General features: G+C 45.0%; 1 long non-coding RNA gene across 2 annotated transcripts in view; it reads right to left on the bottom strand.

Moving 5' to 3' along the window:
- The window catches only part of LOC122211216, a 45,518-nt gene extending 25,198 nt beyond the window's left edge, over nucleotides 1-20,320 (bottom strand). The window contains exons 1-4 of one of the 2 annotated variants that reach the window (XR_006198565.1): nucleotides 20,249-20,320; nucleotides 19,183-19,294; nucleotides 9,712-9,807; nucleotides 7,478-7,591 (exon numbers count right to left, since the gene is read on the bottom strand). This is a non-coding gene — a long non-coding RNA (uncharacterized LOC122211216). Of the gene's footprint in view, nucleotides 1-7,223; nucleotides 7,592-9,711; nucleotides 9,808-19,182; nucleotides 19,295-20,248 lie in introns of those variants that run through there. The other variant, XR_006198564.1, reaches the window with a different exon arrangement.
- Nucleotides 20,321-26,885: the final 6,565 nt, after the last annotated feature.

Below are 26,885 nucleotides of genomic sequence, written 5' to 3' on the forward strand. Positions count from 1 at the left end.
GTTCAGAAGGATGCAAAATCACGCCCAAGAGAGGAGACTCTGCTCTGGGTACAAAGTGGTATCTGACAGCCTACAAGGTCATGAGTGACTCACTCTTCAAATTTGGAAGGAGGAACGAGGAAGGAGGGACAGGAGAACAAGGCGGCAGCTTTGGGAAAGGCAACAGGCTATCTAGTATTCCAAGGAGAAGAAAAAATGGGGAAAGGTGCTCTCAAAATAGGAGGAAGTTAAGGGGTAATTAGAGGAGAAAAAAATAGAATAAACTTGCTGTTGACATTTAGCTATTTTGAGAATTATAAAGCTAATTTACGGTGATTGCTTCCAAAAGGAAATGGAGGTCTTGATTGTTTCAACAACTGATCTACAAATATAATGAACGTCAGCTACGAGCAAGATACGTGGCTGGGTCAGATACAATGAAAGAAGATGGAATTTGTTGAGTGCCTTCTGTGTGCCAAGCACGTTAACACTTTTAATCCCCAGAAAATGTTGTAAGGGACGTAACTGTCAGCACTCAGTGGGGATATGAAAATGGGCAAGAGAATATGATTGCAACAAAATAAAGGGCTATGGAAGATGACTCTCCATAGACCAAAGGACCACTTCTGTGGATCAGGTGACCCTCAAGACAGAAGGTATGTGGTGCGGGCAGGGGGAGACGCTGCCATGTCTGTAGGGAGGCGCTAGCTCATATGGGGGTCTATGAATTGGGCCATAAGAAATCTGGCCTTAATCGGTAGGTGATGGAAACTCATTAAAGGGTTTGAACCCGGGAGTGCCCTGGTGCTTTTTAAAATTCTGAGTGCTCAGGGCACCTGGGTGACTTGGATAAGTGTCCGACTCTTGATTTCGTCTCAGATCGTGATCTCGAGGTTCATGAGTTTGAGCCCCACATGGCGTCAGGCTCTGCACTGACCGTGTGGAGACTGTTTGGGATTCTCTCTCTCTCCCTCTCTCTGCTTCTCCCCCGGTCGAACATGCTCTCTTTCTCTTTCAAAATAAATAAATAAATATAGTAAAAAATAGTTGTGAAATTCTGAGTGATCAATCTAGTAGTAGTGGGCTGAATGTAGTAAGACAGGGTAAAACAAGAGGGCGAGGGAGCTATGGCAGTAATCTAGGCAAGAAATAATGGGGGGCAAGGAAAGAGCAGGGGTCAGGAATATAGCAGATGGAGAAGCCACAGAACTAGCAGGAAGGGGCCACTGTTTCCAGCAGAGGGCGGGAGGGAGACCGAAGAGAGTCGGTTGGCTTTGAGTTTGAGCTTGAATTTCTGGATGGGTGACTGTGAAGCACACGCACAAAACAAAGGCCAAGTCCATCACCTGACTGGATTCCCCAATGAAAACACACCAGCTCCTTTTAGATTCAGACAGTTTACCACTTACATAGTGAAAGGAAGTTCAACCAAAGGCACCAGCTCCCTGAGGTCCTTGCTTTATACGCCAAAAAAGACAACGTTGCAACAAAAGGGTGTAGGTTGCTTCAACATGAGCTGGGGACACCCTGGACAGTGCTGGATAGTGTCCCCAAAAGAACCTGAGAATGTGAACCTTTTTGGAAATAGTCTTTGCAGATGTAATTAATCACCTCCAGATGAAATCATTGTGGATTTAAGGTGGGCCCTAATTCCAATGGCCAGTGTCCATATAAGAAGAGGAGAGGACACGGGCACACAGAAGGACATGTGAAGGTAGAGGCAGAGACTGGAGTGATGTGGCCACAAGCCAAGAGACACCAGGAGTCACCAGAAGCTGGGAGAGTCAGGGAAAGAGGACTTTGGAGGGGGTGTGGCCATGTCAACACCTTGATTTCATTTTTTTTAACGTTTATTTATTTTGAGAGAGAGGGAGAGAGGGAGGGAGACAGAGAGAGAGAGAGAGAGAGGGAGAGAGAGGGAGAGAGAGAGAGAATCCCAAGCAGGCTTCACACCGAGGGGCTTGATCCTAGGACCATGAGATCATGACCCGAGCCCAAATCAAGAGTCGGATGCTCAAGGGACTGAGCCACCCAGGTGCCCCTCCCCCAACACCTTAATTTCAGACTTCTGCCCTCCAGAGCCATGAATAAATTCCTGCTGTCTCAAACCTCCACGTTTTTGCTATTTGTTACCGCAGCCCTAATAACACACCCCATTTCTAAGGAGCCAATTCCAGGCTGTGGCTGAGCCGTTCTATACCCTGAAACTATTTTGAGTACATGGCACAAAAAGCCCCATACTCCATGAGACCCCTGGAGCGATGGGGAGGGGAGGTGAGCAGGAGACGGCTGGACGGCAGCCCCTTCCAAGGCCCTCATCCCCTCTGGTCCCAGGAGGACCATAAAGTGTCCACCTAAGACTCAGATGAGCTGCAGGTCAAGCCCTCCCCTGCATGGGCCTCTGTGGCTGCGTGCAAGGCTGCCACGGCGCCACGGCAGGACCATTCCCCTGGAGACGCTCTTCTCTGGCAGCCGCTCCCCGGAGAGCCACGCCCTGGCACTCAGTGACAGGCAAGAGCCTGGCCTCTCCTCTAACAGAGTCTGAATGGAGACTTCTCACACCTAACCTCCCAGCCACAGTCTCTGATGCTTAGAATGGCTGGAAAACACAGCCACAGGCTTGGGTCTCCTCGGCTGACACGGCCCTGATTCACGCATGGGGGTGATGTCTGAATGCACTTCCAATGCATCTACCACCTGCCCCCCCGCCCCACCCCCGGCATAGTTTGCCTCTCGCACCGGATTCGCCTGGACCCCCCCATTGGGGCCTGACCCAATTCCCTAACTAAGTCCCTGCTGACTCAAATCGCCTCAGTGACTCCAACGTGCATCTCGCCTCCCTATGTGGGGCTCTGATTCCTCTGCTCTTGACGTATGAGTGAGTATTACTCTTAAAACAGGCAGATTCTTCCAGTGCTTTAGTGACCCTTGGAGTCTTCAAATTTTATCACTTCGTAGTGGACTCTTTACTCAATTCCCTCACCGCTTTGGTTACCTGTGGAATTAAATTTCACAGCACAGATAATTTCTAAACTATGCTGATAGGTACTGCCTTTGGATTATATTTTAACCCGTCCAGTTGCCTTCATCAGCATGAAACTCAATGATAGGGTCCTATATCTATGCCCATCCCAAACCCTTTAGCTTCACATTTCCTGGATATCTGAACATTCCCACACAGGTATTTTGTGAAGTTTACCATATAATGGGAAAATGAATCATATGGACCTTAAGGCAAGGCTACCCAGGTCCAATTCCTGTATCTGCTGTTTACTAGCTTTGTCTTCTTAGACAAATTATTGAGCATCTCTGGGCCTTAGTTTTCATGTAGGAGCATTATAAGGGCTAAATGAACTAACATAAATCACCTAGAGCATTGTCACGCAGCAAAGACTCAACACTCAATGATTAACGGTAATGAAGGTGATGATATTAACTTTGGCAAAGGTGACTGTGCCCCACGCTTCCCCCCTCATGAATACTGCATTATTCTCCATGAAGGCACTACTCCACTTTGTAAGTAGTAAAACTGTCCGTCTTTCTGGACCTTTGCATTAAATGATAAATTCCTTGAAGGCCACCATCTTGTTTCATTCATCTTTATGTCTCTTTAAGTAGCGTTTGGGAGATGGAGCCTTAGCACAATTATTGTCCTCACTCCCCTCCTCACTTTATTAATTTTTTAATAGGATGTACAAATGGGCCAGACCAACTTGTTAGAAAAAAAATAATGCTTCAGCAATTTGAATAATTATGTGGTATATTTATAAAATATTTCAAAAGCTAAACTCTAAGTTATACATTGGATGACAATTATATGAACAGTTTGAAGGGTAAAGCCCATCTTATGCCTTTTCCTACTGGCAGAGATGCATTGAATAGAATTGTACAGTACTTTTTTTTCTTTCTCTTTAGAGATTATTTAACTCTATCAATCTTATTTCCAGTTCAATTATGAAACCAACAGGCCACACATACCATACATCCAAAAACAAATTTAGTCTTCTGAATATTAATTAACATTGTTTCAAAGAGACGGGCACTGTTTATCGTTGATTTAAATTAAATATTGAGAAGGAAATTAAAGAGATTTTTATTTCATTTATTCAGCAGCAACATTACAATTTATACAAATGAAGGCATAATTAAACAGTCTGCCATTAAATTACAATCTGCATCTCATGTAAGCAAACATATTAAAATTGAAAATGCTTGTCATGAATATAAAACCAGCTTGCCTGAATAAGAAATACTCCAAATGTACAATGCGCATTTAAGCAACTGCTTTGTTTATTTTCCAAAGAGGATTGCAGCTCTTTTGATATGACCAGACTTGTAGGTTACATCACTTTTAAGATATATGGTCAATAATAATTCTAACACTACTAATGATAGCTCTGTTGTGGTAATCGCTGGTAAGCACGTAACTCACACTAATTTAATAATTTAATTCATGAGATGGGTATGTATCGGTGTTATCTGTTCTAAAGAGTGTCTTTTGTTTGTTTGACTAGTTGGTTCTGTATTGTTTTAGGGAGAAAGAGAAGTCATGTGGACATAGCCGTGCCAGAGAAATTAACTCTGGGGAGAGCCGGATTACAGTTGAGGAAGAAAGGGAAGGGGCCATTCAGCAAAGAGAAAGATCTAGGAGGAGACTGGTTCTGGGATTTGGCTGGTGGAAGGTGCATACTCAGTTACAACAGTAGTCCAGAGACCATAGAGAAAGTAGTCACTAAGAAAACACCATTTCCTTGTATTAGCTTGGTGGTCTTGAACAGGTTACTTAATCTCCCCAAGTCTTCACTTGCTCATCTACCAAGAGAAAACAATAATATTCTCAATCCTTCCCAACCCCCCATGGTGAATATCACAGGATAATAGATGATGGTTGGTATCTACTAGGTACATTTCTTAAATTCTTGAAAACTCAAACTAGAATTTAAAAGGGTTTGCAAGAGAGAAATGCCATTTCTACTATGTATCAAAGCATAGCTGTGAGTGGAAAAAATGGAATCTCAGGGAGTATCACATAAACAATCTTATCCCTGTCTTCCTTCTGCTAGTTCTACGCCCTTGATATCTGGTGGTATATTTTGCAATCAGAATGGTCCCTAGTTATAATCTAAAACCCCCCTAAGGACACAATACCCATGAATGCTCACCAAGGCAACGCCATCTGAAGCAGTAAATAGTAATTTCAATAGATAAAGCAAGCAAGTTTACCCACAGAAATTCTAGGAATCACCAGATTCTAACTGCAAACAATTGATGTGATATAAAATACATCGATCTGACCAAGCCAAACTGGATTCATTTAGCCAAAGAAGAAACTGAATAGTGAGGATGCATCTCAGAGAAGGAAACGAACCTCGTTACCACATGGGTCTGCTAATCTGACAATCAAAGATCCGACCTTTTCACCTGGAGTGGGTTTGGGTGCTGATTCAAGCTTTAGGCATCCTCCGCTGCTCAACTAGAACAACTGGCCTATTTCCTGTCAAGTCAAGAGTGTTACAAATGGTGGCCCCGCCCACATTCAGCCCCAGTGAAACACTTCTCCTCAAATAAACTAACCACCCCCCTCTATAAAGTTCTTTCTTTTAAAAGCCATCTCAAGGTATCTCCACTTTCTAATAATTCATGTATTCATTCCACATATTTTCAGTTAAGAGTCCCAACTGGGATTTTGTTAAATGCTGGAGAGTCAGCAACGCCTGGGTACGAAAGCTCAGAGCCCTCTGCTCACCACTGCAGGGGGCTCAAGTTTACCTGTGGGATTGCTCCTCTCTCCCAACAGTGTTGGTTATGGCTGTCTGGCTGCCTATTTTTCTGGTTACTCAGCACCTCTTCCAGTGTTGTTGACTCAATGGACAGCGAATTACCAATTGTAATACCAGTGGTCCTGACCTCCTCATAAATGCTCACTCTTCCGCAGGCCCCTGGTCCAACCGATTGCAGTGAAAAGAGCCACAGGAAAAACACATCATGGCTCGGCCTCCTCCCCATGCCCACAGTCGATGACCCAGGAATGGACTCCTGATCCAGCCAGCCAGAGATGGGGACCAAAAGACTTGAACCAACTGGGATGCTTTGTTGGGTGGATATGACAGTTGATGACTGACTGGCAGCTACTGTCTGCCATGTTGACTGGAAAACAGTGGCAGTGGATGTGCTGATCTGAAATAAAAAGACTCCTGAGGACCTAAAGTGCATGAGTCCTTTACCTCAGTCCATGTCCAAGGCCTGCCTGCACCATTCTGTGAGGCATTCCCCTTAACCATGGAATTAATCCCCTTTTTTTCTTCAACTGAAGAAGATCACTATAAAGCATGCACCCAGGTAGTCAACCAACTTTTAAAATTTGTACGTCTTTTCCTGTTCCCTGCTTCCCCTTCAGCCTCAATGTAAAGCCCTCCTGATCAGACCGTGTCCAGATAAACAGATGGTTTGGGGAATATATTCCACTTCTATCCATTTTCCAGCCTGATTTATTGAATCTAAATTCTCAGTCAAATTCTGCTGTGCAACACCCTCTCCAGAAACAGTCATGAACTTTCTCATTTCCCAGCTGCTTCCCATTTGGTCAGAAGAGCTTTTGAAAATATAATTTGAGCCTACAATGTTTAATTTTCACTGACCAGCCAGGATGCTTTTTCCTATTTGGAGATCTATCCTACATCATCCTGTAGAGCAACAGAACAGCAAAAGTCTTATTAATACAACACCCTCCATCAGTTGTGAGGACTGGCGATCTAAAAAAATTTAACTTCCTCTCTGTTAGCACCTAACTCTTACACTGTCTTAGTGATGGACACCTGAAGACGTGTGGAGATTTTTTAGTCGGAAGTGCCTTGAGTACCTCTTATTAACCTCCACAATTCAAAGGATAGACAACAAGCCTTCTGGGGGTTCCTTAAAGCCCCTTTTCTAATACAAAAGTATGACTGTTTCAGTAGACTCTGGTAGGACACTGTGAAATGCCTCTAACTTCCCCACTCACATCCCTACTCCTTATCTCCAGCAGGACCATTATTTTTTTAATGTTTGTTTATTTATTTATTTTGAGAGAGACAGCATGAGCGGCGGTGGGGGAGGGGGGCAGCGAGAGAGGGAGAGAGAGAATCCCAAGCAGGCTCTGTGCTGTCAGTGCAGAGCCTGATGGAGGACTTGAACTCACGAACCGCAAGATCATGACCCGAGCTGAAACCAACAGTCGGACGTTTAACCAACTCAGCCAACCAGGTGCTCCATCACCATTATAATTTCACTCCACTTTCTTTACTCAGCTCTAGTTTTGCTAAAGCAGAACATCCCTTCTTCCATTCAAGGTACTCTATTTTCTCAAGCCAACCCCACCCCATTTTTTCTGGGACTTATTTCAATGCCTCCAGTTGGCCAATTTGGAATTCCTCCTCCGAAGAGGCAGAAGTGCTCAGACTCGGGTCTCCAGTGCCCTATCCATGACCCTTTCTATTTGCCTGACCTTCTGTCCTCATACCTTTCCTTCTCAAAATCGGGTGTCATTTCAGACTCTTCAGTGTCGTGCCTCTGCACAGACTTTGCCATCATGATTTTCTTCACCAGAAAACATGTCAGTTGCAAGTAAACCGAGCTGTAAAATGGACAAGATAGTGGAGCTTACTAAATGAGGGTTAGGGATTGGATTGCTTCAGTGGACATTTGGTGAAATCAGTAATTACTTCTGAGGAGCCACCTCCCTGAAATTTGTTTTTCTTTATCGTTTCCTTCCATTTCTCTCCAAACTAGCAGTGACTGCAAATGGCTCTAGATCTGGCTGTGATCCTTCCTGATGTAATCAGTTGTTACAAAGAAAAATCATTAGCATGATGCAAAATTAATTAGAAAAGTCTGTTGCAATTTATAAATATGCATTTGTGGTTAAATAAATCTAAAGATTTGGATTTCGCTTGATGTCCCTCAGGGTGGATAGTTTGCATGCTTATAGTGCACCAAACAAGAAACCTAATCAGATCGGTTCTGCCATAAATGAAAGCCATTTATTTGGCCCTAATTGGGATCTGAGAAGTTATTAAAGCATATTTTTGGAGTTTGTTCAAATTAATTATTGTGAAACAAATGGATTTATAGGCAAGCTACTTTCTCAAAAACATTTTCCCCTGAGACAGCTGTACCTTGTTCTAACAAATGAAAATTATACGAATAGAGAAATTATAATGGTCTATCAGGGCTGGAAAGCAAAGTTGGGGGGGGTGGGGATCGGCATTTAGGGCAGACGCTTGGAAGGTTGTCAAATAAAACAGAGCTGTTTTGTACCCAAGCTCTCAGCATCCAACTCGCAAATCTTTCTGCCATATTTCCACTGGAAGAAACAAGTTTGTTGAAAGGAAGAGGAAGCACCTTCCTATACAGTCGATCCTGGGACACACTGCTGTATATCCTAGATCTAGACTTGTCCTTGACACATGAGAAGTAGTCTGGTAAAGTAGCTCTAATTTCTCAAGCCCCTGACTTATAAGGCTGCATGGGCTGGAACGCTCTACCTCCAAGTTAAGATATTCAGGGTAGAGCTAACTTGGAGGAAACTGGAGGTTGAGTAGATGGTGACTTAGAAGTTTTAAAGAGAGAAGTATCTATGTATTTGTGTTGTTTATCCTTTCTCTGCATTATATATAATATCTGAGTTGAAACTGGGACTTGTAACAAACGAGATACATTATTATCTTGATAAATATTTCTATTTTAATGGAGTCCACCTATGCAAATATGGCAATGCCATTTTTAATCCAGCTGACCACCACTATGGGACCCCTGGCTCCTCAAAACCAGGCACCCAGTTTGACACCAATGACATGCATGATTTGATTTTTCCAATTCTACTAGGAGTCAATGTCAAATGATCAAATCTCACCTGGGAATGCAGAACTTCTAAGGTGATATAAACATCATATATTGTATTCATTAGCTCTACATACATTGGCATTAAATAAAAATTAAAAAAAAAGTGCACATACCTTGTTATGCATGCAGAAGGTATGTGCCCTTTTTATTTATACATGTCTATTCCCCTAAATTCATCCAAATACATTTTGTGAAACACGGAGTTGTCTGTTTATACTTCTCAGAAGGATCAGCAAACCTTTCTCATTACCTCCCAGTTTCCTTTTTTTTTTTTTTATGTTTACTTATTTTTGAGTGAGAGAGAGAAATAGAGCATGAGCTGGGGAGGTGCAGAAGAGAGGGAGACACAGAATCTGAAGCAGACTCCAGGCTCTGAGCTGTCAGCACAGAACCCGATGTGGGGCTCGAACTCATAAACTGTAAGATCATGACCTGGGCTGAAGTCAGATACTTAACCGACTGAGCCACCCAGGTGCCTCTACCACCCCCCCCCCCCCCCAGTTTCTATTGTCCTCTTCATCCCTCTCTCCCTGGTATTATTCCTCTTAAAATACAGGCTTCTGTCTGGGGTGATTTCAGCAGCTGTCAGCTTTCTGTCAGCATATTACAAGCACAACACAATCACATCTCCAACCCTCTCTGACTCAGTGAAATAAAAAGGAAACAAAACTAGATGAGAAAGCATCATGTATCATAATATAAATGTCTAATTATAAATTTTAAAAGTCAGGCATGATTTCCAAATAAATACAATTTGCTTGACATTGAAAGAGGATTTGGGTCAACATGTGGCTCGACCAATATTTGTTGAATCAAGTGAGGAGTAAGTAAGTGTACAGAAAAGCGCCTTACCGAAGCACGCTTCACTCAGCTGAGAGCGAGAGGGCTCAGGGTGCAACTCACATCCTCTGTATCTGAAGAGTGAGAACTGGAGGCCCAAGAGGTTTCCTGGAAAAAAAAGAGATAACCCATCTTGAAAGCCAGTTCCCTCAAAAGAAGTTATTATCAGGGCCTTCCCCCTAATTTAGCTTCCAAAACAAGGATGCAAAACATTGTAAGGTGAATGTGGACCCTGGGAAGGAAAACAAAGAAAACACTCTGTGAAGCATCATTTCTGCAGCTTGAAAGAAAGACCAAGTCCGGGAGAGAAAGAAAACAGCAATTTACCAAGGACACTACCCTAATCTCTGGGAATCTGGGACCAACACAAATTTAGGAGGAATCCTGCCCGGACCCTGCAACAAGAGAGGAAAGTTTATGCCACCCAACTGTGGCATCGCACAGGGAAGACTGAGTGAGATGAATGAGGTCCTAGGAAGGTCTCAGGAAGCAGTTCCAGGCAGAAGCAAATGCAAATCCTCTCTGGAGGACAAAGTATTCTGCATAGAAGACCTCAGACTCCCACATATCAACAAAGCATGATTTTAGAAACAAAAATCGCCAAATATGCAAGCAAAGGGTCAACAGAAATAAAAACCATTTAAGATCCCCCACCCATCCAATGATTCAGATATTGTAAGTGACAGATAAATATTTAAAAGTAACTTGTTATAAGATGTTAGCAGATATGAAAAATGGTATAATAACTAGCAAGTGACAAATTACTATCTGTTCTCGGTTGAATTCGTACATTGAGGTTCTAACTCCCTGTACCTCAGAATGTGGCCTTATTTGGAAATAGGGTCATTTCAGACGCAAGAAGTAAAGATGAGGTCACAATAGAGCGTGTGGGCCCCTATTGCAATGTGACTGGTGTCCTTATAAAAGGAGAAACTGGTACACAGACACACTCACAGGAGAATGCCACGTGAACATGAAGACAGAGAGGGGGCTGGTGCACCTACAAGGCCAGGAATGCCACAGATTTCCCACAGGCTGCTAGAAGCCAGGGAAAGGGGCATGGAATAGATTCACCCTCTCAGCTTCTGGAGGGAAAAATCCTGCCCACACCTTGATCTCAGACTCCTAGCCCCCAGAGCTCTGAGGCAATAAATCTCTTGTGTTTAAGCCACCGCGTCCGTGGTACTTTGTTACAAGCAGCCCTAGCAAACTACCACACAATCCAAAGCAGACCAGGAAGGTTTATTTTTAAATAAATGAATAGAGATTTTAGAAATAGGGATAGAATTGTCCAAATGAAAAACACAGCTAATTGTGTATCAGCCAGGGTTCTGCACGTGAAAGAAGAGAAGCCGAATCATTCATATGCACAGAAAGGACCGAATCCAGGACATCAGTGTTTTTTTCCCCAAATAGTCTGCTTCCTGAAATGACTCCCTAAACCACCAGAAGTGATCCACCAATATGGCCACGATAGCCATTCCAGGAGCAAGACCTTACTCCGCTGTCCTCCCCACGGATGTGTCTCATCTTCAGGAAGCCAAAGGAAGGATAAGCCAAGTCCTATGCGAGGATAACCAAGAAGCAGCTTCCGCCGTTACCACCATTGCCACTGACTGAGCACCCAGGACGCTGGGGAAGGATGGGGAGTGTCACCAGTTTTTCCCCATTCCATGTTCCTGCCAGCTAGCGGCTACAACCAGGACCCCACTTCCTGTCATTTCTCAGCACACACAGAAACACGTGGGACCTTACCTTCAATTGACTTTTCTTTTTTCTTTTTTACTTTTTTTAAGGCTTTTAATTTTTTTTAATGTTTATTTACTTTTCACAGAGAGAGAGAGAGAGAGAGAGACAGAGCATGAGCAGGGGAGGGGCAGAAAGAAAGGGAGACACAGAATCCGAAGCAGGCTCTAGGCCCTGAGCTGTTTGTTAGCACAGAGCCCGACGCGGGGCTCGAACCCACAAACTGCGAGATCATGACCTGAGACGAAGTCAAATGTGCAATCGACTGAGCCACCCAGATGCCCCTTCAATTGACTCTTTAAAATAGAGTCTTTTACTATGTTAGTGTTTCCAGCCAGAAGGTGATCAGCATGTAAGGTGAATGAGCCAACGATGAGACTCCAGCAGAGGGAGGCTCACGAGCAGATCGTATGCAGTAGAGGCTAGAATTCACGTCAGAACACAGACCTCCAGACATTCTCAAGAATCTACAATAACAATATGGGGGGTGGGAAATAGAGTCAAGAGACACTGAGGACAGACTGAATGCCTAATGTAAGCTTATCTCTAAGGAGCATCCTAGAAGCAGACAATAGAGAGAACAGGAAATGCGTCATATTTAAAGTTTTCATGCCTGACAATTTTTTGGACCTTTGAAAAACATGAATCCTCAAACATAAGAAACACAAGGTATGCCGAGGGAGATAAATAACAAGAAATCCAATCCTGTACACACTGTCATGAAATAGCAAAACGTCACATACAAAATGACAATCTTACAAGCAGCCAGAGAGAAAGATCACGTATTAAAGGACGATAATTAGACTAATACCAAGTTCTCAATTAAAAAAAAAAAAGCCAGGAAACATGAGAATTACACCTTCTAAGAACGAAAATAAATTAATTATCAAGTTGGAATTGGTTATTCAATAAAACTCTATCTCTGGGGCGCCTGGGTGGCTCAGTCAGTTGAGCGTCTAACTTTGGCTCAGGTCATGATCTAGAAGTCTATGGGTTCGAGTCCTGCGTCGGGCTCTGTGCTGATAGCTCAGAGCCTGGAGCCTGCTTCGGATTCTGTGTCTCCCTCTTTCTCTGCCCCTCCATCGCTCATGCTTTGTATCTCTTTCTCAAAAATGAATGTTATAAAAAAATTAAAACATAAAAAAATAAAACTCTTATCTCAAGAACAAAGGCATTTCAAGGAAGCAAACAAACAAAAATCAGAGAGTCTGTTACTAACGTATTTCTAAACTATTTATTTTGGAAAAGTAAAAATAACTACAAAAGAAAATCTGAGAAGCAAAAAGAATAGATAAATAATAAAAAAGAGTTCGGAAACATGAGCAAATGTAAACATTGGATGATAATGATCATGGTAATATTGCTAAATCTGCGGTTTATAAAATAGCCCAAACCAAAATTTCGAACAGTTGTTGAGTGTAAATCATGATGTGAATAACAAAATCTCTTGTTGGTAAAGCTGAGTAAATAAGATGAATTATTCAGTGTAAAAATCCAGTGGCGACATTCAAAAGAACATAAAAGAAGTGTTTAACTTAAAAGTCAGTAGAACAACCAAAAAAAAAATTGGAATAAAATAAAATAAATGAGAAAACAAATAAACCAAAAGTAATTGGTTGAAAAGAAGACCAGTAAAGGTGAGGAGGCAGAGGAAGTTTAACAAAAAGGCGAAAAAATTCTAAATTGAAAGTGAAAACCTAAGTCCAAAGGCTCTAAATGATACAAATACAACAAGCTCTTTATTTAAAATGTTTTAGCAAAGGATTAAAATGTAATCACAACTGTGTCCCATTTGTAAGAGACACAACTCAGAAACACTGACCATAAAAATATGGAAAAAGAGGGGCGCCTGGGTGGCGCAGTCGGTTAAGCGCCCGACTTCAGCCAGGTCACGATCTCGCGGTCCGTGAGTTCGAGCCCCGCGTCAGGCTCTGGGCTGATGGCTCGGAGCCTGGAGCCTGTTTCCGATTCTGTGTCTCCCTCTCTCTCTGACCCTCCCCCGTTCATGCTCTGTCTCTCTCTGTCCCAAAAATAAATAAAAAAAAAACGTTGAAAAAAAAATTAAAAAAAATATATGGAAAAAGATATACCACACAAATAACAACCAAAATAAGGCCGCCTTAGCTCTACGATGTCATACAAAATTGACTTTAAGACCAAAAGGACTTTTACGAATATGGATGGTTGAATACAATCCTATAGCTATAAACTCCTGATAAAGTAGCCTCAAAATACTGACAGATGTGCTAATTAACACGGGTATCATTTTGTGACAATGTATGCATATATCATCAAATCTCCACAATGCACACTTTAAATATCTTATAATTCTAATGTCAATTGAGCCTCAGTAAAGCTGGAAAAGATACACGAAAATTCTCTTATCAAAAGTATATGTGTCAGGGGCGCCTGGGTGGCTCAGTCAGTTAAGTGTCTGACTCTTGATTTTGGCTCAGGTCATGATCTCACAGTTCACGGGTTTGAGCCCCGCATTGGGCTCTGCACTGACAGCAGAGAGCCTGCTTGGGATCCTCTGTCTCTCCCTTCACGCTGCCTCTCTGCCCTCCCCCACTCATGCTCTCTTTCTCAAAATAAAAAAACTTTTAAGTGTGTGTGCGTGTGTGTGCGTGTGTGTGTGTGTGTGTGTAATACAAGGAACAGAAATTGGCAGAACTAAGAAATCTCCATCATACTGGGAAATTTCAATGCGATTTCCCAATTATTTACTATGTCAAGCATATAAAAAGTCAAGGACGATGGATAAGATTTGAGTGAGTCGTACACCTAAAAGCTTGATTTAAGGGACGTTTAGTATGCTGCCCCAACCATCTGAGATCACAAATTCTTCTCAAGTATGCATGGAATTAAAAATAAAACAACACAAAAGCCCATCACATTCTGGACCATAAAGCAAGATTCAACAAGTTTCAAGTAACTGGTATCATACAAAGTTCTCCAACCACAGTGCAGTACATTGCTGGCAGAATGACTACACCAGTAACCCCAAACTCTCTGGTCTCTTTGTGCTCATGCCGTTGAATACTGCCTTTCACATGAATCTGAGCTTGGTCATGTGACCTGAGGCTAAGCAGAAGCTTAAGAAAGTGTCTGCACACATCAACTTCCTTTCTTTTGGCCCCCAACCACTGCCCAGCCCATGTCCAATTATATGATACTACCCAGGCAAGGTTAGCATGTTTAACCCACAAAGGGCACAGATGCGTAAGTGAGACCAGCCAATACCAGATGAACTGCCCTGGCCATTCATAGGAGCATAAATAAACAATAATAAACTGTTAGGTAATTAAGCCAGCTATTTTTGGCATCTTCAGTGTTGTATATTATAAATAGTGTAGGGGATACTATATTCCTAGATGTAGAAATTGAGGATAAATATATTTAACACAGATATTAACTAATTCCTCCAATTCCAAATGGTAACGAGAGGGACCTTTACCTTACAATCTCAATCTTTTGAATACAGGAAAGTGATACCTCATGTTGTTATACTTTGCATTTAAAATAACCCCATTGGGGGCGCCTTGGTGGCTCAGCTGGTTAAGTGTCCGACTGCGGCTCGGGTCATGACCTCACAGTTCGTGAGTTTGAGCCCCTCGTCAGGCTCTGTGCTGACAGCTCAGAGCCCGGAGCCTGCTTCGGATTCGGAGTCTCCCGCTCTTTCTGCCCCTCCCCCGCTCGCACTCTGTCTCTCTCTCAAAAATAATAAATAAACATAAAAAATTTAAAATACCCCCATTGAATCAGGCATAGAATATCAGGAGCTAAACAACTAGTAAAGAAAATGACATTAATTGTATGTACATATATACACATACGTACATATACGTGTTATGGCTGCATGTATTCTCACCCCATCAGCCCACATTTAAGAAGTACCTCTTATGTACAATGTCCCAGGACAATGAGCCTTTGATTAAGCTCAGGGATTTCTTCATGGACGGTAGACTGATGAAAGCAAGCCTCTCTCTGGAGTCACAGGAAGATGATGCACCAGCCCCTCTGTAGCTTGAGTAATTTATTTAATAGGTGCACCTGCTCCTGCCAGCTGTGAAACATTTGGTGAGGTGACCTGGGGCTCATTCCAACTGCCTCGTGTCACCTGAATGGCACCCAGGGAGGGAGGAAGTCAGATGTAGGGGGGAGACATTCTGGCACCTTTGAAGTGGTGGTGGTTGCTATGGAAACCCTTTTGGATGGAGCGCTGGAGAAAGTCTGTCTCTTGAGTTCAAAGGACAAACTTCTGTGAAAGATGTCATTTGGGGGAGGGGCTTGACAGCGATCCCAGCCTCTTAACATCTGTATGAGAAGCTTTCATAACTAATAACCCTGGTAGGGGGTGCGTGCCAAGATTGACACTTTCACAAGGAAGACGGCTCAATACCGCGCTCAAGAGAGAACCCCGGGGTGCACACAAGATATGAATTACGCTTCTATTTGGGTGATAAAATGTAATGTCATTGAATTTATAGGAAGTCAACAAATTTTGCAGAATGTTTACTCTGTGCCAGGCGCTGGACCCCGGACTGGGGATCCAACAGGAAACAAGACAGAGCCCTGTCCAACTGTGTAAAAAGCCCAGTGAAAATGAAGAGTGACGAGGCTTGTGATGTGGGCGGCCCAGGGGTTACAGAAGCGTCAGGAGGATGGGGAACCCTACCCGGTGGTGCTGAGGGAGGGGGGCGGGGAGGGATGAAAGAAAATTCGCAGAAGTGGGTAAGGGTTTGATCTCATCTGTGCAACTTAAAAAGTTTGGGGGGCACCTGGCTGGCTCAGTCGGTTAAGCGTCCGATCTCAGCTCAGGTCATGATCTCACGGTTCACAGGTTCGAGCCCCTCGACGAGCTCTGTGCTGACAGCTCAGAGCCTGGAGCCTGCTTCAGATTCTCTCTGTGTGTGTCTGTCTCTCTCTGCTCCTCCCCCATTCACACCGTCTCTCTCTCTCTCTCGATCGCAAAAAATAAGCAAACATTAAAAATAAGGTTTGGGACAAACTGTCTGTTAAACCCGGCTGTTATGAGAATTACCTGGGCTCCACGCTGACCCGCGCGCACTCACCACTCCCGTATGGTGGTTTTTGTTATTTTCCTAATCCTAACCAGTATCACTGAGGGCTTAGGATTGGCTGGGCAACTAGCTAAGTCATTTTTTGTTTTTCCTACCAGAAACAGACCCATGAACTGTCACCATAACAACTCTATTCTGGGAGCACTATTCTTATTCCCATTTCACGGTAGAGGTGGCTCCGGGCTACATGGGACGAGTGGTCGAGACCAAGAAGCTCCTGGGCAGCAGAGCCTGTGGGCACAGCCAGCCTGAGGGCAGCGCTCCAGGCCTCGGGGTCACAACCAGCACCAGCACGGCAAGGACACTAATGACAGCAATCACCTCCGCGGCACTTGCCATGGAGCAGCCAGCGTCCCAACCTCTTCCCTTCTGTTTCATTTAATGTTCGCATAACCTGGCGCGATAAGGTGTCAGCATCTCCTGGGAGCGAATGCAGAGAAGGAGACATCTGGATGTTGAGCCTCTTGTGGATAGTCAGTGGCAGAGCTGAGTGTGACCCCGGGGTCCCTCACGTTCTTTGTCCACTGCCTGAACAGGTCACCGACACTCGGATAGTCAGTGACCCTTAGCTGGGTGAGGGGGTCGCGGGTGGGGGCAGATGAGGTTAACCGTCTCAGGTGGGCGGAGCCAGGGTGAGAAGGCAGGTCCCCTCATTCATTCACCCTGAGCTTCATGATGGGGTGTCGCTCCATGTGCTGTGGCCCCGTCACCCCCATTCCCTTCTAACGAAGCGTATTTTTCACTCATGCAGAGTTGGGGGCCTGGGAGGCTTGAGGGAAGGCTTGTGTCTTGCCAGTGGTCGACACAGGGGAAAAGTAACATGAGAGGGACTGAGGAATCCAAGTAGTGAGGGTCTACTAGGCTCCAGGTGCCTTTGTAGCCTTGGAGAGACAGTCAAATAATAAAATGTCATGCTGCTGTGGGCAAAGAGGAGCTGGCTGGTGCCACAGAAACGGCACTGGGGAGTCAGAATCTCTCACACAACGGGGAGTCATTTGCAGACAGAACCCAATTTGTTATCTGCTCTTTTCTTGCCAAAAATCCCAATGAGTCAAAATGGCCCCATCTGTCACAGTCCTGGAGAGAGCGATGATGCCGGTCAGGGAGACCAAGCGCTCCCCCCGAAGGACAGGCAGGCTGAGGGAGAGCTCTGTGCAGCGGGCCCTGCAGAGGCCAGGCCCGCCTCACGCACCGAGGACGCCCACTTGGCTTGCTGAACCCTCAGGACTCACTTGATGACCTTGACCAGCCAACCGCCAGCCCGCCCGTCCCCGGGAGACTTACAGTCCTCTGCTGTTGCTCTAAACACCAGACAGAGTAAAACAGTGAGCACACAGGACGCCGCCGGTGTGCCTGCCAGGGTTCCAACTGCTGTCCCTACACCAGCTGCTGTGACAGCAGTCTGTGACTGGAGTAGCGTCAGGATCCCGCTTTACAGATGCAGCAACGAGGCACCGAGAGCTGAAGGGACGTGTCCAAGGTCACACAGCGGGTCAGTGGGAACGACTGAATTAAGTTCAGACAACTGCGGATGCAGAAATGTCTGTAGACTTTGCCAAATCCTAAGGCGCAAAATCTCCACCGGTTGAGAACCAGGAGTCTCCTACGATGTTCACCGTCCAAACCTTGCTTAGGTACGCGTTCGTGCTGTGCACGTTTCTGCACGGTTGCTAATTTCCCATTAAAGTAGGTTCACACAAAAAAGAATCCAGCACAGAGCGTGGGATGCAGTAAGTGTTCAAACTGTGGTCTCCTTTCCGTTCCCTCTTCCAGATCCAGCATCCACTATTTCTGTGCATACCTGGCAGGCCTCCTAGGGCATTTCCTCCAAAAGCCCTGCTTTTATCCAGCCCGACTTAGTTATATATCACCCAGCTTGTAACATCCCTCACTGTTTTGTGACTTTTTAAAAAAAAGTTTATTTATATTTGATAGAGCACACGTGGGGAAGGGGCAGAGAGAGGGGGAGACACAGAATCCGAAGCAGGCTCCAGGCTCTGAGCTGTTAGCACAGAGCTCAACTCAGGGCTCAAACCCATGAACCCTGAGATCATGACCTGAGCCAAAGTCAGAGGCTTACCTGAATGAGCCAGCGAGGTACCCCTGTAGGTTTTTTTAAAACATTTATTTATTTTTGAGAGAGAGAGAGAGAATTTAGAGCATGAGTAGGGGAAGGGGAGAGAGAGAGAGGGAGACAGAAGATGTGAAGTGGCTCCGTGCTGACAGCAGAGAGCCTGATGCAGGACTGGAACTCATGAGCCCAACTGTGAGATCACGACCTGAGCCGCAGTCAGATGCTCAGACCAAGCCACCCAGGTGCCCCCAGAATGTTTTATAAATAAGAATGACAGCTATGCTTTGCTTTGTAATCTTCCTTCCCCCTGCCCTTAGAGAAAATGGTTATTACAAAGCCGCTATATTTAATTTCTTCTATGACTCTGTATTTTGCCACATATATATTTGTGTCAACAAATAATATTAATGAAAATTATTGCAGCTAATATTCCCTGAGGACTTCTATGTCACAAAGTCAGCCCAGTGTTGCCTTGTATTGTCTTGTTTAATATTCATAACAGACCTTTGAGATACCACTGTGATCCCCCCCATTTTATATTTAAGCAAACTGAGGCACTAACATGTTAAATAAATTTACCAAGATTCCATAATTACATTTCGCAGAAAGGTTAAATCTTGCAAGCTTGTTATCAAGCAGACATCACAGTGGTCTGTTCACCCATCTGTTCCTGCGGGTAGACTCTGAGCTCCTGCGGACAGAAAATGTGTCCCTTTGTCTCAGTGTCCCTGGGGCCCATGAGAAATGACACTAATAAATGAGCGCACAAATGAACAAGTAAACAAATGGGTCAGGAATCGATAGACAATGCGACTTCTCCCGACCGATTTCCTGTTTGCAGTCAGGCTGCGCGATGCTCTCCTCGCTCGCCTCTCCCCACCCCCCCCCACCCCCGCCGGGGGGGCTTCTGGCTGCTCCCACAGAAGCATCTTCCACGCCCCTCCCCCCCCGCCCCCCACTTGCACAAGAGTGTGTTCTTTGCTTAAAATTCTCTTTGCAGTCAGGGCATCAGAGGCCGCTTTGAAGATCAGGCACAACAAGGAGGGAGCGAGGGGAGGGATATCACAGAGGCCTCTGCAGTGGCACCAAGCTGGCCTGGGAGTTCGTAAAAACGCACTGCGGCCTGATCTAAGGCCATCGACGCTGGACCGCAAGCAGCCCTTAAAACAACGTCCAGGGCTCTCATTCAGGCCACTTGGTGGGGGGAGGGGACATGACCCGGACACTGCGAATTGCTCGGACAGACTGGGGACACCTGCACACACACCTGCGCACACGGATACATTTTCCTGTTAAGCAGGCGTTGTGGATCGATGCTTCCTTTTCCATGTATCATGTGCAGGCTGAAAGTCAACCTGCCTGAAAGCGAGGGGAACAGAGGCCGACCTCCTCCCCCAGGATGCACCCTCAGTGAGGTAATGGGGGTAAACCCCTCAGCACAGGGGCTGCAGGCCCTGCCTGGGAGCCCAGTGACGGTGGCACCCGCCCTGCTCTCTCCCACACGCCAGCTGCCAGCCCCTTTCACCTGGTCCCGGCCTCTGCTCACAGCCCCTCCCCCACGCAAGCTTCCCCACACCCCCTGTCAGCGCCCTGCTGCTCTGTCTGCTCGTCACCACACCCCCAAACCCAGCTGATCCCCACTCACTGCTTCCAGATTGAGCTCAGATTCTCTCTGCATCACCCACCCGCCTGCACGCTGCCCTCCCGTTGGGGGACGATGCCACGTCAACTCTGCGAGTTTAGGGTTAACAGGGAAGCCCGCATCCACTGCTATGCCCCTCGTGTTGATCACGGTTGATGACGTAGACAACTTTCCCAAGTCACAATTAGGGGGATAACAATGGCAGGAATGATCTCCCTCCCCTCTCTCTGGCTCACCTTTTCTTGCTCTCCACAGCACCAACGGGTATCCCTCGCTTTTCAAAAAACTGCGTTGTGCCACTTTACCTTTCCAGAACACCTACATTAGTCCTTGTTTCCACTAATTAAAAGGAATCCAAAGAGGATTTTTTTTTTTGCCTGCACAAAAAAAAAAAAAAAAAAAAAAAAAAAGGCAAAAAGTGAAAAGGGTTCAGCGTCGGTTTTGCAACAAAGCTGTTGCAGAGGCAGCTCCGGAACGGGGAGAGTGGCGCCACCCAGCGTCTTTCCCTGGAACTACACTCGGCCTCTCGGCATCTCAGCATCTCAGATTCTCCCCATCAGACCGCCAGCGCTTTGCCCTGTGTGCGCATCTGTGCCCCGTCTCCATTTACTTTGTGTGTCCGCTAGCAAGCTGTGGCCTAAGGTATTTGAAAAGCCTGAGAGAGGATATCTTTGGGTCTGGGAACACCCTACTTTCGAAGAAAGTACGGGCGGCGTAAACCTGTATCCCCACCTGACAAAGTGTGCGTTCCCCCTTCCCTCTGGAACAAAATTACCGTCTGGGCAGGTCCTCTGTCTGCCTGGTCACCAACGCACTACTAGGGCCTGCATCAGGCACAGAGAAGGTGCCTACTAAATGCCCGCTGGGTACAGGCATGAATTGGGTTTCTGCCCTGAGTGTAGAGGCGTGGTAAGCCCCTCACCACCTTTCCTTCATGAAGTCGTCAGAAACTCGGTGGTGGCCGTCCTTGCCGCCTCCGATCGGAGGAAACGCAGGTGGGGTGGCAGGAACCGGGACGCCTCCAGGAGCATCGAGAATTCAGGGGTGGTTTCCACAAGGTTGTGCAGCTAATAGCACAGTAAGGCAAGGCGGGACCCAGGTGGCCTTGGTCCTCTGCACGCTTCCCGTCCCCCGGGTCACTCTACCCCCAGCACTAGGCTGGCAGGGACTCTAAGAAAGGACTCCATGAAATGTGTTAGGCAGACTCGGTGCCCAGGACGGCCTGGAACCTACGAATGAATCAAGATCAAGTACAAGTGGACAAAGCCAGAGATAGGAAGCAGGATTTCCGGGCTTTCCAGGCTGGATCTGACCAGTCGGTAATTAATTCCTCCAGCTGGACGTCAAGAGGAGCTCAGCGAGGGGAGGGTGGAGATTCGCCCCTGGCCAGGCCGCCCTGGCTCCGAAGCGTGGCCCTCTGCTGCCCCCTCGTGGCTCGGCCTGCCGGGGAGCGCGCGAACACTCCCACGTCCCTGACGCACCTCCAGCAGCCCGCGTTTCCACCAAAGGCGATCCTTCTGTCTTTTCGCTCAGGTTTTAGCAACAGAGCAACTGCGGACGTCACTGCTGGGAAAGTGGGGGAGGCTGACTGGGGCTGGGAAAACGTTGGGGAGTCTCTCACACACAGAACCTGTTCCAAATACGCTTAGGCTTTATGTAGCAGGCAGAAGGTACCAACAATGAGGGTACCTTTTCCTGACCTTGACCGAGGAAGAACTACAAATTGAAAGGACTCTTCTTCTTCGGAATAATGTTTTTCAGAGCTTGAATCTTCCTACTCTGAAAATTTTATGGACGGTGAATTGATTAGGTACTGAGTGCTGTGATCTCAAAAACGTGCCGCTGCTATGTTGGTGAGATGAGACCTGCCCACATGGAGACAGAAGGTCCCATTTGAAATTCATGTTGAATTGTCACACAGGGTTAAGTAGTCCTTTACATTCTATAAATAAGCCCTACTTATAACAAGAAAATGAAAACTCAATCCAAACTTCTAAATTGATTTCAATGCATCGCAGGGCTGAATGCTTCCTTTGTGTTATAAAGTACTTTTCTTTTTGTTTCAGTGTGTCTTTTGCCCTTGAATACGACATTTGCCATGGATTCTGAAAGTGCCTGCGAGCATGCTTATCTGAAAACCTCATTAAGGAACCCATCGCAGGCGATGGTGATCCCACAGCTGAATCACAGAATCATGTGGCATCGCATGCGGAAGAAAGGTGGAGAACTACATTCCCATTTTTGGTTTTGTTTCTTGAATAGAATTTCCTTCACTTGGCCACAAACAGCAGCTAAAAACTGAGGATGTGAATACTTTCAGGTTCCCCTAATATCACTCAGCTTTATTTCAACTTTATCTGAACTGAAAAAAGGGAAGAAAGAGCATTAATTAATTACCAGCTTTGTATCAAGTATTAAGATAGGCGTTTTGCATCCATTACCTCATTAACCATTACTGTGATGGATCGGCAGAGGCTGTTCATTTATCTATCATTGTGTGACAGTGGCCTCAACTCTCAATGGCTTAAATAACTTTTTTTTTTTTTTTTGGTCCCAATTTTCATGAGTTGACTGGGCTCAGCTGGTGATTCTCGCTTGGATTCTGTCATGGGATTGCAGCTAGATAGTAACTACGGATAGTGTCCTCGGAAGGTGCAAAATAGGCTGATGTCCAACATGGCTCATTCACTAGACTGGTAAGTGATGTCGTTATTGTGGAACCATCCAACAGGGTGCCTACACGTGGCCTCTTCTTACAGTATGATGTCTGGGTTTTGACAGAAGGTGTCCCAAGAGTAAGTATTCATGAGAAAGGAAGTAGGAGCTCCGGGCCAATTAACGGCAATGTCTAAACTGGGAAATGATCATTTCCAATGAATTCTATTGGCCAAAGAAGGCATATTGCCAGTCCAGATTCAAAAGAGTAGAGAAATAAACCCCACCTCTTGAAAGGGGATGGGCAGAGAAGTACAAGGGTGAGAGATACTGCCGGGTCATATTTAGAAAATACAATCTTCTACAATTCACATATCTTTCCACAGGCAAATTGTGCTTACTGCCCCCCAAGAACTCCAGACTCTCATATCATCCCCTTACAGCATCACCCCAGAGCCCAGGGTCGCATCAGCTAAAGCAGACCCAGATATGGTAATCCTCCTTTGACTTAGCCTTTTGAGTACAATTTACCACAGTCTGAGGAACTGTGTCCTAAAGGCACAAACCATCCACTGTACTCTCGTCTAAAGTACAAGGGGGAAGAATCCCTTCAATAGATACTCCTTCCACAGGGACAAAATTCAGGAGGTGCATAGTAATTACTGGTCCACAGTGATTCCGAAATTCAGCTGAGCACCTGTTGCCAGTGTTTCGATCTGAGACCAGGCCTGTTCCCTCCCTGGTTGGCTTGGTGCTCTTGGCTCCCCGAAGTCATCCATCCACTTTCTACAAGAAGTAGCCTGTGTTTGAAGTTGAGTATGGACCTCAGCCTGCCCCCTCCCCTACGGTGCCTGAAGTCCATTTTTTTTTAATGTTTATTTATTTTTGAGAGAGACAGAGACAGAATGCGAGTGGGTTGGGGCAGAGAGAGAGGGAGGCACAGAATCCGAAGCAGGCTCCAGGCTCCGAGCCATCAGCACAGAGCCTGACACGGGCCTCAAACTCACGAGCTGTGAGATCATGACCTGAGCCGAAGTAGGACGCTCAACCAACTGGGCCACCCAGGTGCCCCTCCCGAAGTCCATTTTTAGGAAGACCCTTCCCATTGTGGACTGTTTCTGATGAGGTTTGTCTAAGTAGACAGTGTTTCTGATGATATAACAAAAACAGTAACAATGGCAACTAACTAAATTGCTATCTTATAAACACTATGGGCTTATAATTAGTTTTACTGAGGTTTCAGTTGAGTAGAAAAAAGTCACACACAACTCATTTTGAGATATCCCTTTGGCTTGAGTTCAGAATCACAGCGCTCTGGAGTATTACCCTTTACTTTCTTAAGAAGCCTTTTTTGTATAGCTGAGGGGGACTGGGAACATTTTCTCTATTTCTTTTTCTCAAATCTTAACAAAGAATTTCACCACCGCACACTTGAGATGATCTCTACCCTGTGGACATTTCTTTTTCTTCTTTTTTTCTTTTTCTTTTTTGGTAGCTTTTCCTTGCCTAACATGGCTGGTTGTGAGAAACGATTTTATTTGTGAACCCAGAATGTCCTGGATTCTTTCTATTTCTTCTAAATTCTGTGGGAAAAGTTAACAGTTATTCTTTTTATTTTTTTAAAGCTTGTCTCCTTCTAATTCTCATATGTGGCTTAAAAAAAAAAAAAGAAAGAAAGAAAGAAAGAAAGAAAGAAAGAAAGAAAGAAAGAAAGAAATCAATCTATGGGGCACCTGGGTGGCTCAGTTGGTTATGCGTCTGACTTCGGCTCAGGTCATGATCTTGCAGTTCGTGGGTTTGAGCCCCACATCTGCTGACAGCCTGGAGCCTGCTTCCGATTCTGTGTCTCCCTCTCTGCCCCTCCCCTGCTCGCACTCTGTCTCTCTCTGTCTCTCAAAAATAAATAAATGTGTTTTTTTAATAAAAGAAAGAATCTAGTACTTCCAGCAGGATGCCCAGTCATCTTTTCAGGCAAACACGTAATATTACTATTTGTACATTTTATTTTCCACACTACTGTTAGCACCAGTTTTTTCTTAGTTTTCCGTGAGCCTGTCTCACGTTTTTCTAGGCCCCTATGATGATCTGCTCATTGTCCTTCCTGATTCCACAACCTTCTCTTTGGGGTCTTCGGCCCCGTCCTAGACCCCGTGACACACTGGTTTTGGATTTTGTTGCAACATAGATCTTCAGTCTGCTGCCCATTTCTGTCCTGGCCATCTATTTCTGTGTGACAAAACACTGCAAGCCCTTGTGGCTTAAAATCATAATTTATTTTTTCTTTTTCTTGTGAGTCTATGAGCTGCCTGGGCTCTGGTGAGATTTGTTCAATGGGGAACTCCGTGCTGCGTCGCTAAGTTTGTGGCAGGAGCCTTCTGAAAGCTGATGTCCTGTGCCTCTACGATGGTTTGCCCACACACTGGCAGGTGACACTGGCCGTCAGCTGGCACCTAAGCTACGGCTGCTGAACAGAACAGTGTACTTGGGAGTGCTTGGGCTTCTCATAACATGGGGTCTGGGTGCTGAGCTGGAACTTTCCAAGAACAAGTGCCCCAAGAGGCAGGATGTGGATGTTATCAGTCGAGGTAAGGGCTATGCCTGCACCTCGCACAGTGTCACATCTGCTGGGTCCCCGGTGATGGGCTTTATCTTGTGTTGGGTTGTTAGAAGATCACGTTGCAAAATCTAATATGACATAGGGGCGCTGTGCTCAAAATTTAGGCATAAAAAAAGGAAACGTGAATGTTTTGCATTATCTCCCCAAGTCAGGGACTTTGCGGAAGCGATCGTCTTCTGTCATTCTTATTTTGCTGTTTCGGACAATTCACTTATGTCACCTAAAACCTTGCTCTAATCTTCCCTATCTTAGGGTAAAAACGTTCAAGTCCATATCAACCTTCAACTAACTCCCATCTCTGCTCCTTATATCAAGCTCCATCTCTGTTCCATCTTTTTTAATCCTACTCTGATCAGCTGTTGACCCCTCTCTACAAACCCTCTCATCAATATCACCAACCTCTCCCTTTGCTAAATGCAATCCTCATGTAGCAACATCTGACAGAGTTGACTTCTCTTCTGTCAAACACTTTTTTTATTTAGCTTCCCCACCATCAAAGTCACACAGCTTAACTTCCACCCCACTGGCAATTCTAATTTTCCTACCTTAATTTTCTCTATTCCATAACCTGCAAATACTGGAGTACCATGAGTCTCGATGTTTGGTCTTGTCCCTTCTGTATTTTAAAAATTATATTCTAGCTCCCAATGACATCATCCAATATCATGGATTTGAATATCTTCTATATGTTGATGTCCCCCAAGATTATATTCTCAGCTTGGACCTTGACCTGAACCCCAGACTATATACCCAACTGACCACTCACCATCGCCAATGATGTCCAAAAGTCATCACAAACCTAATAGACATACAATTGAACTCCTATATTTATTCCCCAAAGCTACCTCTGTAGATCCCTACCTCAGCGGATAGAAATTCTCTTCTAGAATATCGAATCAAAAAATACCCTATCATCCTGAATTTATCTCTTACTCTCAAACCACCAGACCTAACCCATCAACAAATCCCCTTTCCTTTACCTTAAAAATATATCTAGAATATAAGCACTTCCTCATCTTTCCTCTGCTACTATCCTAGTCTGAATCTCTACCAAAATAGTTTCGATAGCCTCTTTACTGTTTTTCTTTATTCAAACGTATTGCCAATAATCTATATTCAACAAATCAATAAGTCATCTTTGTAAAATGTATGTCAGATTATTAGACTTCTCTGCTCAAACCCTGCACAGACTTTCTAGCTCCCCCAATGTAAAGTAAAACTGTTCTTTTTTTTTTTTAAATAAATGGTTTATTTGCTTTCTTACCATTAACTTCTAATTGTCCTTCATACATATTTCAATGAAAGACTTTTGTTAAATCCATACATTTTTATATATAATCATAGTCCCTGATTTGCCATTTTTAAATT

The sequence above is a fragment of the Panthera leo genome, chromosome F2 (genome assembly GCF_018350215.1).
Source record: "Panthera leo isolate Ple1 chromosome F2, P.leo_Ple1_pat1.1, whole genome shotgun sequence".
In the NCBI taxonomy this organism is placed as follows: Eukaryota; Metazoa; Chordata; class Mammalia; order Carnivora; family Felidae; genus Panthera; species Panthera leo.